Source organism: Leuciscus leuciscus (assembly GCF_965113295.1).
Source record: "Leuciscus leuciscus genome assembly, chromosome: 9".
Taxonomy (NCBI): Eukaryota; Metazoa; Chordata; class Actinopteri; order Cypriniformes; family Leuciscidae; genus Leuciscus; species Leuciscus leuciscus.
This window is the reverse complement of record NC_138733.1, coordinates 24,487,492-24,499,984: the sequence shown is the minus strand read 5'-3', so window position 1 is coordinate 24,499,984 and position 12,493 is coordinate 24,487,492. Positions and strand designations below refer to the sequence as shown.

The 12,493-nt window shown below is 40.4% G+C and overlaps 1 protein-coding gene across 12 annotated transcripts in view; it reads left to right on the top strand.

Moving 5' to 3' along the window:
* Window positions 1-12,493, top strand: part of msi2b (musashi RNA-binding protein 2b) — a 262,677-nt gene that overhangs the window by 70,846 nt on the left and 179,338 nt on the right. The window lies entirely within an intron of this gene.

Sequence of the window (12,493 nt, the reverse complement as noted above, 5' to 3'; positions counted from 1 at the left end):
CCTTGACATGTTTTTCCAAGCCTGATATCTACCTTACTCATGCAGATGATTGATAGATAACCCATATCTTTGTGTGGCCCAGGTGAACTTTTTCTATTTGCTGTATATGACTTTGAGTAAGTTCACTGTTTCTTTCTATTTCAGGCTCTGTATAAATACCTAGCTCCATTTGTTTGTAATCAGCTGTGTCTGAGTGGACCTAACACACACTTGACTTGATTGAAGGGCTCAATTATGCAGATGTTTTACTTGCCCTGTGCTGTATGTCTTGCCCTGGGGGTGTTTTCAGCAGCGCCAGCGCTGGCAGTAGACAACCGCTAAATCATTGTGATTAAAGGAACGACGGAGGATTTGTAGCTTCTTAGGTCACAAGACTATATTAGTCTTACCACAGCCCGGTTTATTGAGGCATACTTGTCTGCATCCTTACGTAAAGCTGTAGATCGTTATTTTGAATGGGCAGCGTGATCCAATAACGCTAAAGACCTCAGCGCTCAGTGTCTCGTTGTTTATAAGTTGCGAATCAAATGCAGTGTCTAATTAAGTGTCTGTCTCCGAAGACAAGAAAATTACAAATTGACCATCCGTTGGATACACACTTGTGAGTAAAGGCGAAATAAGCCTTCAAAGTGACTTGCTAGAAGGTTGGATGCTCATTTGCTGCAAACTCTTGATGACTCTGCAAGTCCGCCCACCTGGAGGTTTTGCCACACTGTGGTGTCAGTTGAGCTGATACCCGGAGGTTTGTGTGTGTGTGCATAGGGGCGTGTGTGCAGGCCAATTAACAGTGTCTCCTGGCGAGCAGTAGGTAGTGAGAGAATGAGGATCCTGGGAGGAGAGCAGGTGGCATGGGGCAGCAGGGTCACAGGATCTGTCTCCTTAGAAGCTGTGTTCTTCCTGAGCACTTTTTCTGTGCTATGACAGCTTACACACTCGTGCACACACACATTTAAGGGGCACTAAGGGGCATTTATTGCACAACACTGCAGAATTAAGATTTTAAAAGCCTTTCCACAAAGGCTCTTTGAGTTAGATCCACTTTTCATTAGCATACAGTCATTTCGTGCTAATGCGGCATGTTGCCTTTTTTTTACTTTCAGAGGAAGGCATGCCTAAATAATTTCAGTTGTTTCCTCCAAAACATTTTGTGTTAAGACAACAGACTTGGCATGGTTTGATTTAAAATCTCACTGATATTTTGCACATTCGTCATGATGTGAATGTAAAAGACCGCCTCGCTCCCTTCATAAACCTTCATGTGCCCTAATTACATAGGATGGCTTATGCTTAGTCATAGGTTTATTGTAATCGGCTTGGAGTAGATCTCCAAACAAAGTACACTTATTCTGCTAAGTTGAAACAACTCCTATTTACTTCATTACCAACCTCCCTTACTCCCAACTCTCTCTCTCTCTCTCTCTCTCTCTCTCTCTCTCTCTCTCTCACTTTAGTGTTCACTGTGCTGTTGTGGCCAGGATTTAGTTTCATTAGGCCTGAGAGTTGTTTCCAAGCCAGTGCTCTGCCACAATCAGGCCTTTATGCCTCCTCTGTCCTGGTTCCCATATCGGCCTGGGTGAGAGCCAACTTCTACCATTTCAGGGGCAAAATTTTAACCTCCTGCAGTCCCAGATATGCAGTTCATCATTGAAAGCACGCATAATGTACTATTAAAAAAGAAATACATAAATATTTAGATCTTTTTATATTATTCTATTATTTATATTATTAAAATAAATAATATTTTCTATAAAACATATGTATATATTATATGTTTATAGGTAAAAAAATATTATACTGATATTAATTATATCATTTATATATTGTGTTATTAACATATAATTATTTATTTATTATTTAAGAATTCTAAAATTGAATGAAATATTTATTAATTATTATAATGATATTATGTTATATATTATACTATATTTTATGTAATTATATAATTGGTAAAAATATTTTATTAATTTATATTTTATTAAGTAAATCACATGCTCTACTATAAGTTACAGTGATCATTAGACAAGTTAATACTCGGTCTCTGTGTGCTGTGCAGTGATGAACACACTAGTTACAACAGGTGTTTTGTGTTGTAGCTACTATATTGTGTACTAGGCACATCCAGAACAGTATTACCAATCAATATTCAGAACTGTAATTATACATTTTGAAATAAATTTTAGATGTTTTAGAGACAACTTGAAATGGCAATTGCAATTTATTCATCTACTGACACATTTCATAGTATTTCATAGTGAGTAGGAAAATAAGTCCACATGGCCTTGGATTACATCAGCAGAAAGGACATTTTGTTTCACAAGCAGAGAATTTTTATCTGAAGGTGACTAGGGACATTTATTTAGAAAGTGAATAAGGTCAATTTTGGTTTCATGTTGTCTTTAAAAGTGAAAACTTGAACTAAGAATTGTGTATTATCATGTTGCCGTAATGAAATATCAGAGTTTTCTCTTTCTCTCAGCTTCAATATTCACTGAGGACAGTGGGCTGCCTGTAATGACTGCATCCCGAGCACTCACTGTTAGTTAATTTAGCATACCTGGTGAACCGCTAACATTTAATAACGGCATTCGATTTACCTCAGGCTCGGGTAATAAAAACAGTGCACTGCTCTATTTGCAAGCCTCACTGCATCACTGAATCCTTAAAGTCTGATTTGATAAGCTTGTTTAACGAGAGGTGTTTGTGGATTTGGTGTGAAGAGTTTATTTCAGACACATTTTCCTTGTGTACACTGTGAGACTGTGGGAACATGACAGCGTATCAGTAGTGAGAGTAATGGCGGCCATCCAAAGTTGCCTTAAAGATGCACCGTCTTCCTTCCAATGTTAGTTCCTTCACGATTCTTGGGGTGTATTTTTCTCACCATTGTCCTTCAGCTTGAACATTTTATGCCTGGCACTTTGTGAAGCTGCTTTAAGACAATCTCAATGGTTAAATCACTATATATTGTAGCTAAATTGGATTGGTTAAAGTTGCTGTGCATAAGCAAATAATAAAGATTAGCAAAAGCCTCTGGACTGTTTAAAAACAGGGATAAGATTTAACATCACACCGTTGCTTATGCTATATGTAACGGTTGTGTTCTGTGAATTTCCACTTCCTAAATTTAGTTTGGAGTTTTTTCAGAGTGTGCAGCTTCAGCTTCGTGAGCATTTCATGGTTTATTTTCTTTTAATGTCTTAGCAGGAACTTCATTGTCTGGGCAGAGATGTGTTATTTCTTATCAAAAGGACTGCCTTCCTCCATACGAGTAGCCAGGGAAGTGTCCTCTATTCACTCTGAGGGTTAGCAGTAAATCCCCACGGACTTCTATGGAGCCCGTAGCCCTTAAATGTTCTCCACACATCAGTGGCCTTGCACAAGTGGGAAGTCACTAACAAAAGGTAGAAATTCTTAAGGGCAGCTGAAATAGTCAATCATGGGCTCCCCGCTCTCCAGTGCCCTCTGGAGTGAAGGGAGAAAACAAATGAGAAGCTAGTGAGGGATGAAAAAGGAAGGTAAGGGGAAAAAGCAGCTTTTGAACTGGTTGGGATTAGTTTTAAGATGATGCGCTCTCTCTAGACTCCTCCCTTCCTCTGCTCTCGTCTTCCTGTCTCCCTCCCTCCACTCATCCTCAGCAATCCGAGCCCACACCTGTATTTGTTTCGCTACCGAGTCTTTAACAAGGTCTCAAAATGGCTTTCACAGAGCTTGTGTTAACCAGTGAAACCAAATCTTCTTGTGAAGATTGAAAACACAATTGATTTTGGGCAGGGCTGAGGTCGCCGGCCCAGACCTCACTCTCTTTCCGCCTCTGTATGCTCTGACGCGCCTTGAGATTGATCTCTATCCTTCTTTAATTCCTTTTTTTCCCTCCATTGTTTATCTTGGCTGGACACACATCCAAAATGTCCGAAGTGGGTTCTCCCTCTCCAAGGAAGTTTATAATATTTAGAGAGAGCTCTTTCCAATCATCTTAATGGTGATTGCTCAGCTGACATGCAAGTAGCGACTTCCCTGAGCTGTGACATCAGTCAGCAGATAATGTAAAACTTTTAGTCTCCAAAAGTCAAATTACTGGAAAAACATCTATTATAATATTAAGAAAGTTTCTGTTGCCTGTAAACTTATTTATTTTTCCAGAATACATTCACTTTTATTATGAAGGATTTGGTGTAATTTTAAAAATAAGTAACAAATTAAGAACAATTGAAAATATTTTATTCTTCATTTATTCTTAAATTGTCTATATTTTTTATATATATTATATTTAATATAAAATAATTGTGTATTTTAAGATTATATAAAATGTGTATATTAAATATGTAGTACTTTTTTTATTAATAAATTGATGATTGATTCCTTATTCCTATTGTTAAGTGGCACTAATTTTCCTTAATGTTGATTTGGAAGCATTTTTTTCAGCAGATGAATGTATTTACAGCATCTGCCTGCTAACCAGTCAAACTTTGCCCCCATAGTCCTCGTCTTCTTTCTCAACATCCCCAACGTTTTGGGTGTTCTAATTGTGCATGAATGCCGTGGTACGTATTTGTAATGAAAGCGTAATATTTCTTCTTTCATGGCAGAATGCGCTAGGGACCTGTCTTGTAGCAGTTGGTGTGTAAATGATCTTTAAAACATTTTGCTGAAGGAAAAATAAAACTCCGGGTACCCAGAAGATTTCCCCTCAGTTGTCGGAGCGGCTCAGAAGCTTTCAACCCAGCGACTCGCTCACGGTTACGGGCTCTAAAGCGCAGGCGGCGAGATCTAGCTTAGCAGGACTGTTTGAAAGAAAAATGAGACAAATGATTTAACACTCTCCCTGACCTTTGTTTGCTCTAAGTATTGGCTGTGTTTCCAGGAGTCAAGGGGGGATGATTTTAAAACGCCCACTGGAGAATTGGAAGTTAAACTGCTTCTTGGCAATGATTTCCATTTTGATTCCACTCTTTTCTTTATCGTCTCCTTAAGTCTGTAGTTCAGCAGTACATCTTGTTGTTCAGGACCTCCCCAGAGTACATCATTTATAAACTTGCGGTGATGGATTGGCCTTAGTTTAGCTGCCTTGTATGCACCAGAAGGTCCCTGTGCTTTTACCTTATACCCATCAGAAGGCTAGTTTTTGTCTTTTATAGCATTATTTACCTGGACGTCTTTAAATCACGTCGTCCAATGGAAAGAGCTTGACCACATTTGGCTAACTTAATCACTCTAATCACTCTCTGTTAATTGCTTTTTCCTCGTCAAAGTCCCTGTGCTCTAAGATGATTTAGAGGGCACGAAAGCTGGAATCAAGGTCTTGTAGATGTCGTCAGAGCTGTGGCGACGCAACGTTGCATCATACTTTATCTTCGACTCTGAAAATAAAAATGTGTTTTAATGTGCTTTATGTATTTAGATAATCCGTAACAGCTGGTTTGTTAACTTTTAAGTGCGAATTTGAGATATGATGAAGCTTTACATTGGGGATAACATATTTAAGTTATATTTAATTAGTGTTTGGGTTAGTCTTTGGTTAAGATGCATTTAAGCTTGAGGTTTGCAAATAGCGGTATACCATTAACATTGTCCTTTTAGTTTTGATTATAATCTTTAATTATAAGAACATTTTGGAATTTAGTAAGTCAGTCATCCGTATAAACTTGCACATATGCATACAATGTTTTTGCCCCCTCATGTATTGCCTTAGTTCTTCCTCTTTTTTTTGATTGCTTTCAACCTGTTTTCCACCTGTGCTTGTGTTATCCAAGTAAATCTTCAAACAGGGTCACTTTTTAAGCATAGATTGCCTTGATTGCCATTGAACTGAGTCACTGGGATGGATAGGCCTCCGGGGCTGGTCACATTTGTTTAAAAGGACCAGTCGTTTTTTAAGAAGATAGACCGTGATTGAGGAGGATTTTCAGGCCCTTCTAACATGAGAAATCTCTGAGAGATAGCAAGCCTCAAACCGCAGGCTATTTTAGGTTGAAGAGAAAGACAGAAGCCGAATGAAGAGGTAAAATGCTTCTCTGAGATTGTCCACAATTTGAAGGCGTTTGTTTTTTTGGGTCAAAAGATCTGCTTTGGCTTCAGCTCAACTTTCTGCATTGAGTGGCACTATCAGATCAGCTTTGGCCGCTCCCACTGTGCCTGAAGCCGCACCGGCCGATTGCGATCTTTTCCACCACTCCCTAGGCATAGAGTGCACCAATTAAATCAGCTCCGTGCTCTATTAGGATTTAACCGGGAAAAAAGGGACCCATTTCTATAGAGACCATGACATTTCCAATCCCCCTACTGGCACCACCCGTTCACCTGTGGAGATAGCCTTGGAGTGGTAATAACTTTTGACTCAGGGGGGCTTCTGTGATCTTCAAGCTTCCAAGATGTGGCCTCAAATAAGCCTCCACCTGCCAGGCCGGCTCTTAGTGAGAGAGGCACCTCTGTGTCCCGTTGCGCTGTGAGCTCACAGGAAGTCTGCACCGGGCTGATATTCCACAAAGCTGTCCAGGAGCATAGAAGCAAAAGCAGGTTTTGAGTGACAGCTTCCTTTCACTCTCAAACGTGACAGTTGGAAAACAGGATTATCGCAGCGTAATTCAGACCGTGGTCCGTTGTGAACTTTGAGAGGAGCTTTTTGGTGATTATTTTTTTTAAATTCTCCTTTGGCGGAGAAGATTGATACGCTCGTAGTTTTCTCATCAGCTCAAAGAGGCGGATGCGAAGAAACGAGAACATTTAAATGCTCAGCATGAAAACAGTCAGTGTGAGCTCGAGAGAAAGACGCGGCGATGAGAGAGAAATTATAACTAGAGTTGTCTCTCCTCAGCGTCCCTCCAAAATCTGATTGGGCTGACAGCATGGGTGCTTATTTGGCGCAGGGCCATCTGAACGCTAACACGCTGTTACACGTCGTGCACGAGTAACATAAAAAAAGGCACATAAAACAATGTCCCATTGGGATAACTACCTCTCCCACTCAGAATGCTTTGAAAGCTTTAAATGGCCTTCTTTCGGTCCCCCTCTCTCCTTCCACCTTATGCTCACTAGAAGGTACAGCTTGTTTTTTTTTCTCCCCGCAGCTTGATGCAAAGCTTTAATGAAGCCTCAAAGGTATTGGGCATCATATACAATTATCAGGCTTACACTGCGAAGAATGGCTGTATAACGTACGCTAGAGCTGCGTAGGGGCTCTAGTGGACCGGTTCCAAGTGGTGTGAGGGAGAGATAGGAAAAGAGACACATAAGATGGAAGAAAAGGCCTCATCCGCATATAATTAGACCGAATTTGCTCAGAGACTCAGCCTTTCTTAAAGGGCATGTCCTCTCAGATGAGTGTCAACAACTGTGGGGTTCTGCTGTGTTGCCTCTGTAGATGCAGAGATAGAGGCGGGGGAGGCGAGAAGGATAAATGGATGAAGCAGATTGGATTGATAAATATATTCGGCACATGCTGGCACACATTGCACGCGCATGTGTGCGCGTAAGCGAGCTCTTCATGACTGTTTGCGCTGTTTGAAGCGAGCAAGCAAGGAAGCCTTGAAGGACTCTCCAGGCTGCAGTGCTAATTAACTCAAATGCCAATGCATTACCTGGCTGCTTTCTTTGTTTTTGTTTTTTAACAAACTCTCATGCCGCCCCACTCCATGGGCCCGGGTCAGGCATAATACGTCATTGGAGAGCACAGTAAGGTTGAATTTGCACCGTGGGGGTTGTGGGTTTATTGTCGCTCGAGATGGATCCCGTGGAGTAGTGTAGCGAGAGGCCAAGGTTAAGTAGTCCCTCACCAAATGCATGAAGATGCGTCCGAGACGCGATGAACAGGAATGAAAGAATGGAGATATTTAGAGCTTTTGTGCATTAAAGTAATGAGCATATTGTATATTTAGTTAAACAAGCAAATTTACTTTCTACAATGAGTAAATCTTTACACCTCTGAATCATAAATAAAGCTTTTTGTCAGGTTCTAATTGGATAGATGTACCACATGCGCCAGAACGAGTTTGGGCCAACCCTTCCGTATTTTAATGACAAACACATTTGCAATGACAGATATATATATACTAGACTTCAGGAAATGATACTTCCTTAGGCAAGCCGCTCCAGCACGGAGCCCGAGCACCCGCTGCCCTCCTCCCTTATGCTGGCTTCCTTCCCAGGCAGTGATCCTTTTTAGATTTGACTTATGAAAATAAAAACACTTGCAATCCATTAAAATGAATTATATTTTGCTGACTGATTTATCGTCCCCTGAAGGTTTCCAACAAGAATAACTTGGCATTAAATGTCACCTTGAAATGGATTAAAGGAGAGATAGATTTTGTAATTGTTTTCACTGTCTGCGAATAAGTTTTGCTGTGTATTTCAGGTCCTCCCGACAGTCTTTATCAGCGCCGTGGGGGGATGTGACGGTTTGAAATGTCACAGGGACTCTTTTGAAAAGGCAGCTTGTCAGTTTTATCCCGACGTCGATGAGGAGTCGACTGGCCTGCTGGTGCCGTTGCCTCGGGAGCCGAACTTCACAATGAGGGAGTGAATGTTTCAGATGATTAAAAAGTAGACGAGTACAAGCGCTCTAATTTCCCTCCACAGCAGGTGGTTGTCATCCATCCTTCCAAACAGCTGGTGGGAGGGTGGGCCGGGGGCTGGCGAGGAAGGGGTCTGGGCCCGGTGCCCCCGTCACCCGCCTTAATGACAACACACTGCTTCCCCGGCGTCCAAACAGCAGCCACACGCGCAGATGTTCAATCTGCGTTTCTGACGAAATGCTGTCGAGACCGCTCAGAGACCCCAGAGTGTTTTCAAATTGTCCTGAAGGTCTGGCCTTCTGGCACTTCCTCTGAGTGACCACATATTGCGAGTACCATCAAAACATGCGAGTACCATCAAAACATGCTTTTCAGGGTGTCTGGGGGCCCAATTGCTAATTTAATGTCGGAATTGAGGTCTAGTGGTTAAGTTTGACTTTGGCTTGTGACTCTTTTTGATCTCATTTCAACCACCATTTCTTTGGTGTCATTGAAATTGGAAAACGGTCAAAAATAAAATGAATTGTAGAGCAGTAAACACATCTAGCATAGAAAAAAAGCTAGCAAACTGCATGGCACATGTCTGTTTGAAGTGTCAACGTTAAGGGCACCCAAACGAAGACTAAATCATTCACAGCGTGACTCGTCAGGAGAAGAAAGGCCAACTGACTTCAGTTTTGGGGTCCAGACTTAATTAAAATTATCACACGCTGCAGAGAATCAAGCAGAGATGCATGCCGTGTTCCGCTATGATAAATAGAAAGCGCAACTGCAAGAAGAAAGCGGACGGAAAAATGACTTTTTCCCCACCTCCTTCTCTGTTTGATCTGTCACAGTGGTCCGAACAGGCTGACCACACCACCCTGGGTGTCAAAGGGAGCTCTTTTAAGTCTTTCGCAATCTCCTGCACCCTGTTGGCTCGAAGTCTTGCTCTCAGGGCGGAGGTGCCATCTCTGCTAATTATTAATTATCGAGAATGAGTCGGATTTTAGACCATAATGTAATGCAGGCCGCTTTCTCTCCCAATCCGCCAGCACTGATGGGTGCTTCTCGCAGGGTGCCAGGTGTCCCATGGTTGGCACAGACTGCCAATCTTTTTGTTTATGAAGAAACAGACGGATGGCAATCACCACAGAATGAGTGTGAATGAAGGGGATTTTACCAGCTTTGTGAACCAAAGTCCCCCTTTCTACATGACAAGAGTAAATTACAATATGCCAAACACATTGGTGATGTTTCTCTAGTTTCTTTGTCATTTTTGTTCCTTTTTTCTTGTTCCTTTTACATTAATGGCTGCATTCACACAGAATACAGTTGTCAGTCCTGTTTTAGAGTGCAGAGTCCTGTTTATGGTTACTCTGACACACAGTTGAGTTATAAACGAGAGTGACAATCACGCTTTTCATGACTTTCTTACATTTTCAGCACTCACAGAGATGAAAATATGAGCTGTGTGTCATCTAAATGTTTTAGGTCCATTTGTTATTGTCCCATCAAAGCTGTTCCCGTCTGTTTGGATTTGATTAAAGTGTGATAAGACTTTCTGGTGTCATATAAGTCACCATCTTTGTTATGTATTTGTTTTCTTGTGTAGCTCTTGTCACAATACACATCGTTTTAAAGCAGCTTTACAGATTGGATTGGTATATTGTGATATGCATCATAGGTTAAAGGATGATTTGAGAGTCACAAATGTCACTATGGTTATCAATTCAAGAGGAACGATATATCAGTGCTATAGCCTATTGGTTATTGGCTGATATAAGATAGTTTTATAGTTGATCTATCTGTTAGCATTGAATATTTAATATTATATATATATGTATATGTATATGTATATTTATATATATATTATTTTTTTATTTTTAAATTTTTAAATTAAGATGAAAAACATACTTAGTTCATCTTTAAAAGCGCTAACAAATTAACAACACTGTTAAATGCGATCTTTAACACATCTTGAAATGATTATCCATTTTTCATACTGTACATAATGCTGATACCCCAATTCACTTATAACATAAATTCTAAAAACTAAGATTAGTTCTTTTAATTTTAAATATATTTAAAATAGTAAAAAATGTCTCACAATTCTATGAAAAATTTAATGAAAATAATAATTGTAACTGTATCAGACAAAGTTTCTATTTTGTTCATCCTTACATTTAATACATTTAAATTTAAATGTATGTTCATCCTTACATTTCTACTTGAAAGTAGACGATGTCTAATGTGAAAGTTTGTTTTTGATAATTGTACAAAATCATTAGTTTCATCAGACAGCAGGATCAGTGAATATTTGCATAGGACAGATTTTAAATTGGTATTTTTGACCTGGTCTAAATTTGACACGCATCAAATAATGTGCTTTTTACAGCTACAGCAGAACTTTCTGACTTTCATTTTCTTCCTTTTACTGGAGGACTGACCTTGCTCCCTTGAGCTTTGCTCAGCCAAGCCCTCTCTACCCCTGAATCGGATAACAAGCTTGCTCTCTGCCGCTATCCTGCTTCCCCCTGACCTTTCATTTCATATCTTCCTTCATCTTTCTCTTCCTCACCCACATGCTCTATCCATCTCTTTTCAGTTTTATGCTCCTAAACTTTGTTTAGAAAGAAGAGAACAATGCAACTTTCTTTTAAAGCCTGTGTGCTGCAATTTACTCAGTTGGCTTTTTAAAACCGTTTGGATGTTTTCTAGCATTTTGGGGTGCTATGAAAACAGTTTAAAATCTTTGTCATATGCAAGGCATGTTCATAATGGAATGGTGCTACTGTGAGCGTAACAATGCGTGCTTGGGTACATTCACATGCGTGCACTATTTTTACTGATCGTCTGTTTTTGTTTATGTATTTTTTATTCTAAACTTGGATTTGACATTTATTTTTGCAAATCAGTGTATTATTATTTGCGCCATTTGCATGATATATAGTCCTTTGACCGTATCCACTGAACTTTTTCCCAAAATAACGTTGGTAAATACTGCAGAAAATAAAACAAGACACAGGCTTAGACAAATTTCAACCAAAACATTGGCCGACTAAACAATAAAACTACGGCTTCTATCCTGTTAGGGAGTGAATAATTGCATGTTGCTGGAATGCACCAAGCCTGAATGTGACCTTTCAGAAGCACAAAATACATATACATGCTCTTTGGCAAATAGATTTCATTCTGCACGTCTTTTATATTCTAATTTAGTGGGAATTTATGCATGCCATGGGAGAGATTTCAGAGACGGCGTTCAAGCCTCTCAGATTTGGTGTTTGGAACATTAAACACAATGCACCGTGTAAAAGCATAGCTTGTTTGGAGTGAAGGATTTGAGCAAGCGAGAGAGAGAAAAGCACGAGAGAGTGTGAGAATAAGTCAGGGAGGGAGGGAGGGAGGGAGGGAGGGAGGGAGGGAGTGACTTGTATCTGAGTTTTTTTCCTACAGCTGCCGTCTGTGTTTGTATGTGCACGAGCAGGATTTTTGGCAGTTGTGCCTTTGTGCCTCTGAGTTCATGAGTCGAGCTTCAATCCTCTGCTTCCTCAAACCCCACCCCATCACACCTGATTCACTCTGACAAAAAGCCCTAATGGCTCAATATTTTACTGTGGATTTTGAGAGCAGACTGAGAGACTCTTGGAGCCCATCTGTCGCATCTGCTCCCCCTTCTACACATGTGACATTCACTCAGGAGTCTTTTAATTCATGAACGCAACTTGGAAAGAGCTCTTGGAGCATGTGACAAATTGCTGTGAAGTGCGACGATTGTATCGGACTCGTTCGCTCGTGCACTTGCGCTATCGGTGCGTATTTGAGCGAATACACATCTGGTTGGGAAGGTTGCCATCGATGAGGCAGGCCGTAGCTCGCTAATTGAAGCATCGTAAACATCCCAGTTGAAAATAAACAAACAGGCGCATTATGTGCACATTCTAGAGTGGATCAGATTGTTACCTGACTTGGTAAAGACCGATAAAGTAGTAGTTTTTATA